At 52.7% G+C, this 6,152-nt stretch overlaps 1 protein-coding gene across 2 annotated transcripts in view; it reads right to left on the reverse strand.

Annotated features, from left to right (window-relative positions):
• Window positions 1-6,152, reverse strand: part of LOC118594502 (solute carrier family 22 member 19-like) — a 703,508-nt gene that overhangs the window by 159,513 nt on the left and 537,843 nt on the right. The gene's annotated exons all lie outside the window — the stretch shown is intronic.

Here is a 6,152-nt window from a genome sequence, read left to right on the forward strand (position 1 = left end):
TCCTGCAGCTAAGCCCTTTGGGCTTACAGGACTCCAGGCCCTTACAAACCTGTACCAGCACCAAAGGGCTGCCGCTCATGCCCGCCCCACTTCCGCATGCCCCTCCCCCTCCCCTGGCCCAGTCCAGGAGCTTCTACCTAATTCAATTCCGCAGAGTTAATCACCGAGTGTTGGGCGGACTGGGTGAACAGGCAGCCTGAGGTTCTCCCATCTCATCAATCTCTGCCCGGGCCAGGCCTCCGTCAGTGCTGAAGCTAACAGGAAGCGCCTGGGGTGGAGGCGAAAAGGGGCATGCGGAGGGACCAGGATCTGTAGGCCTTAGCACAAATGCAGATGCCCACAGACACGCTAGAGAGAAGTGGGGGTGGGGGACGGACGGATGATGTGGACGCATTGACATCTGGGAACCCTCATGATAAAGGCAAAAGCAATAATTAGAAGTTAAGTGGCCTGGTTCTGCCCCTCCCAGTTATGTGAGCTCAGACAGGTTCTTGAACTTCTCAGGGACTCAGTTTGCTCACTTACAAAACAGGTAAAAGTTTATTCAATCAAATTACTATAAAAATTAAGGACTGGAGAGCTGGCTCAGAGATTAAGAGTACTGACTACTCTTCCAGAGGACCAGGGTTCAGTTCTCAGTACCCAAATGATGATTCACAACCATCTGTAACTCCAGTCCCAAGGGATCCAACACCCTCTTCTGACCTTCCTGGGAATGCACAAATGTAGTGTGCAGATATATATGCAGGCAAAATATCCATACACAAAAAATAAAATGTTTCTTTTAAATAATGAAATGAGCCAGATGTGGTGATGTAGAGGCAGGGACCAGTAGACCTCCGTAAGTTCCAAGTTCTAAGTTCCAAGGACTACATAGTGAGACCCTTGTTTTTTGTTTGTTTGGTTAGTTGATTTTATTTTTTATTTTTCCAAACACAGTTTTCCTGTGCAGCTCTAGCTGTCCTGGAACATGCTCTGTAGACCAAGCTGGCCTCAAACTCGTGGAGATCCGCCCGCCTCTGCCTCCTGGGTGCTGGAATTAAAGGAACGTGCCACCACCGCCGAGCTGAAAAAATACATTTTTTTAATTAGTTAAAAATGTGTAAAACTCTGAAAACCAGGCCACCACATACATGGTGCACACAAGTCTTTATTAAAGAGTAGGAGTGCAGACTGGGGCTGCAGAGCTCAGTACTTATTGGTACTCAAGAGGCCTGGGTGCTACCTCAAACACCACAGAAAACCAGCGTGGTGACTGTGCTCTTGTGATCGCTTCAGGCAAAAGGATGAGAAGTTCAAGGTCATTCTCAACTACAGAGCAAGTTTTACACCAGCCTGGGAAACATGAGATCTTGTCTCAAAATAATAATTATTGTTGTTGTTGTTGTTGCTGCTGCTGCAGCCATTATTATTATTGCTGCAGAATGATGGACAGTAGGAACTTGGCCTTAAGTTTCCTGGAATGTCCTTTCTTCTTGCAAATGGTGAAGAGGGCTTTCAGCTAGTCAGGCTCCACTCTGGGGACAAAAACCACAAACTGTGAAGGGGTAAAGACAGCAGATTGAATTAACCTAGCCTCTCCAGGTCTGTTTTCTATCAGCAAAATAATTGAAACCAAATTGCCCTGCATCATGGGGCTGTTGTGAAGATTAAGTGAGAAAATGCAATGAGGAGTTTATGAATGTGGAGCTGGAGACAGGACTCCATGGGTAAAGGTACTCATGGCCAAGCCTTACAACCTAAGTTCCGTCTCTGGCACTCACAAGTTGTTCTCTGACCTGCACACAGTGTCCTGGCTCTAATGGGCCTGCATCTGTGAGGGTGTCATGGTACACACAAGAAGTTACAGTTTATGAACTGTATAGCCAGTAAGTACACTTGCTACCTTCTTGGTAGCAGTAATGTACCACTCCTTATGCACCTCCGTCAAGGAAAAGGGTTACTGTTTTCCTTCCAGGGAGGGGGGAAAATGGATGCCTAGCATTCAATCCCAGGCACCCACCCAAGCACTCTGGGTGCACCTGACATTGGATGGAGAACCAGTAGCGCTCTGAAGCGGCTGTCCAACCCTGCACAGCACTCCACCCACTTTGCTGATGTACTTGATCAGCCTGTGCAAGGACCAACATTCTTGCCGACCCTTTGGGCCCTTCCCAGCCCTCACTGTCTTGGATTTTGAGTTTTAAACCACACATGGGATTTAATCTACCCATTGGATTTTAGGAGAAACGCGAGGAAAGAGAGAGAGCAGCAGGAACAGGGCAGAGGAACACACACACACACACACACACACACACACACACACCGAGAGTTTTTTGAAGACACACACACACACACACACACACACACACACACACACACACACCGGGAGTTTTTTGAAGACATACACACACACACCCCGGGAGTTTTTTGAAGACCCTGACGTCGTCATGCTCCTAAACAGCAGTTTCATGTGGAGCTAGATCTGAGCCAGATGCGCCTACCCTGTGCTGGGAGCTTTGAGGCCCTGTGTCCAGTAACCGAGCGAATATTAATCAGTTTCCGAGCTGGTTTGGACTACAGAGGTGAGCAGAAGACTCGGCGCAGGCCCACTGCCTCTTCCCTGGATCTGGACCGCGCGCTTCCAGCGTGCAGGCAACTCCAAGGCAGACCTGCGTGAACTCCAAGTGACCTGAGCTCTGAGTCTGTCCTCAGAAATGGGGGTTGTTCAGAAACGCCTTTTGAGAGCACAGTTCTGAGGCTCAGGCTGAGATCACCTTAATTCCCAGGGCTCTAATCCCAAGCCAGACCCCTAGTGCCACCTAAACTCTGCAGCGGGAGTCCGGGGCCAGGGAGTGCTCTGCTGGACCCAGGTCCCGGACGGCTCCCCGCTGTAAGGCGAGGGCCAGACCGGCACCGCTTGCCGGTCATCCCGTTGCTGGGAACCGGACTAAAGTGGCTGGGAAGGGGAAACATTGGTTGAGTAGAACTGTGTCTAGGTTGTTCTTCTTAAGAACTAGACTGTAAAACCTCGATTTCTTGACTCATAATTTTGTCGTGGCTGCATCTGCCCTGGCCCATCTGCAGCCGAACCCTGGATTGTGTCTTTGCCTTTTAAATCTAGAACGTACTCTATTGGGGTGGAGGGGAAGGTCCAGGAAGATTAAGACTGAAGACTTCAGGCAACCGAAAAAGTGAAAAGGCCGGCCTGTCGGGCCGTCTGGCTGCCTCCCTGAGTGGTGGCGCCTCTGACCTGCCGCCCTCCGCAAGGACCCTCAGGACCACCTGCACATCACAGGCCGGGTAACAAACAAACAGGAAAAACGGACCTCCCTTCCGAGGCCTCCGTCCTTTAGCATGGTGGAAGAGGCACCCTGAAGAGAAAGGTTTAGCGAGGTTTGAGATTCTGTCCTGGACTAAAGCAGAGGGTGAGGATTTAAGGAAAGAGCAGGTTCGAGTGCTCTGCGTGAACACTCCCTGCACCATGGAGGCCTTTGAAAAGACTATCCAAGGATGGGAGGCGCTAGCCTCACACCTGGCACTTCTGAATTGAATCCTCAGGACCCACACGGTGGAAGGAGAGAACCGACTTCCTGCAAGTATATCCTCTGACCCTCCCCTGGGCTCTGTGTTACACACGCATGCGTCCACACCGTACACAATAAATAGAATTTTAAATTTTTTTAAGGAAATCACTAGTCTTTCCTTCCCTCAAAGTACAGCAGGCGAGCTGCCACCCGGTTCCCACCCCCAGGATTGTTCGGGCACACAGAACCCGCCCGCCACACAGCCCGAGGCACGTGCCGTCCTGTGAATCTGTAAAATAGGAGTAAGAAAGCCTACCACACGGTACAGTAAGCGACAGGTTAATTCATGCAAAGCGTTTAGCAGCGCCTGGAAGGAGTCAGCGCTCAATGCCTATTATAAATAACAATAATGGCTTTCAGACGCTGTAGGGGCCACCGTTTGATGTAACTGCCCCATCAAGGGAGGTCCCTCTCTTCCTTGTCACTGATTAAACAGACCTAGAGACCAGCTCTAATTTGCCGGGCAGTTCGAATGAACCAACCTAAAGTTGGATTCGAACCCGGGACAACTTCGCTCTTTTTTTTTTTTTTTCTACCTAAAAGCATGTATGATTGGGCCGACTCATCCAACGCTGATCAAAATTAGCAAGCAGCAGGAGCGCAGTCCTGCGTAGGCCCCGCCCCCACCTGAACAGAGGAAGCAAAGCTGGAGAGGGTCAGGGCAGCTGGAGAGGGGGTCACGCGGGGGCGGGGCCGGACCCCCACGTGCGCCGCCCGCAGCCGCTTTGCGAAGCCCTTTGTCGGGAGCAGCCGCGTTCGTGCGGCACTCGGCGGCTTAAAATAAAGACAATGTTCCCAGCCTCCCTGCGGCTAAATCCGGCTCGAGTGCGGGGGTGGTGAGCGAGCCGGGCGGGAGCGCTTCTCCCCGCGCTGCCTCCCGTCTTCCCTTGTGCCTCAGTTTCCCCAACTGGTAAGGGGAGACCTAGCCAAGCTAGGCAGGAGCGCCAAAAAGCGTGATACAACAACAGGAGGGACCAGGCTATAGCCCCCTTCTTCTGAAGCTGCACAGACCCAAGAAAGCTGCGTGGGCCAAAGGTGGGGGCCGCTTAGGAGGAGGCAGGGGAAAGCTGGACACCCTCCCCTCCCGCCCACAAAATAAGTGTTTTTATTTCTAAAGGGACATGTGCAGAGGCGGTGGGAGAAAAGGGAGGCCAAGAAGATTGGGGGAAGGGGGCAAAGAGGAAGCTTGAATCAGACTCGGAAATGGATGTGGAGGCCTAACTCCCCCACTCTAAACCACGTGTACACGCACAAGTACACGCACCCCACTGTTCTCCCAACCTGCCGCCCGCAACCTAAGGATAGCCCAGCAGGGGGCAGCCCACCGCAGGGACGCCTTGGTTCTGACCTAACCCTGAAAGGAGCTGCTCAGATCCAGGTCCCCGACCCCTAGCTGCAGTATCTGAACAAACAGAAAGAAAGCACACTGGGTGCCTCTTGGCACCCTGGCTCCTCAAAAGTATTGATGTCCCCGCATGTACCTGCCACCTGTGCACGGTGGTTGCTGGCCCAAGTCCCAGGGACAGACACCAATGTCTTCTTTCCCTGTCTCCTTAAGCAACTGGGCCCCAAGCTCAACCCTGGGGTAGGGTGCTTGGTGGGAAAATAAATGAGGAGGAGGGGAAGGGTGGGGCCCGGAGTCTGTGCCCCAGACTCCAGAACTCTTGAGCTTAGAGCCCCCAGGACCTGACTTCAAACAGTGGCTCACCTCCTACCACGCTTCAGCTTTCGCATTTCTCTCCTAAGTAAAGATGATCTTGTTTTCAGTTGCTCCCACCTCCCACCCAGGGCCTCATTCATCTCAGCCCATCAGGCAGAGAACACGGGAGTCTGTAGCTTTCCCAATTCTCCCCCATGGTCACCTCTCCAGGAGGTAGGTCTCTATGACAAAGGGCACCCCCCTGGGGGTCCAGGGGTGTGTCCCTCTCTCCGTGGAAACTCAACACAGAAATCCAAACTGGACTGGGAGGAGGCTGCTGGCCAAACCATAGACTGAGAGGAGAGGAGGATCGGCTCACACTCCCCTGGTACACACCTGTGAACCTAGAGTGGGAGTCAGGGGAGACAGAGTTTGACAAGCTGGGAGGAGAGCTGTCTGTCTGCCTGTCTGTCTGTCTTCCAAGGGGAAGCTGGGGGTGGAGCAGGCAAGGAGGTAGATGCTGCCTCGCTTGTCAAAATTAGCCAATTCCACAGTTGGGCAACACTCAGACACACACTGAGTACAGACACACGCATGCACATGCGTTCTGGCTCGACTGGCAGGGTCACACCTGTGTTTACATAGGCTGCATGATGACATGAGCACACAGGGAAGCACGCATGCCGGACACTAAACACACAGCCCCCCCACTCACAACAAACCAGACACCCATATATCCTCACCCCCGGGGCTCTGCAGACACCAGAGCACACTGCCCAGCATGTGGGCATGTCACTCAGCCCCAGGGCGGGTGCGCCAGCCCTCTGGGTCTGTTCCAAGTTGGAACCTCTCACGTGAGGCCCAATGTGTCATTTTCAAACAGAAGGAATCCAGCTCCCTCACAGCAGGGAGGAAGAGCAGGGTGTGTGGCTGGGTGGGTGGGTGGG

The sequence above is a fragment of the Onychomys torridus genome, chromosome 1, assembly GCF_903995425.1.
Source record: "Onychomys torridus chromosome 1, mOncTor1.1, whole genome shotgun sequence".
Lineage (NCBI taxonomy): Eukaryota > Metazoa > Chordata > Mammalia > Rodentia > Cricetidae > Onychomys > Onychomys torridus.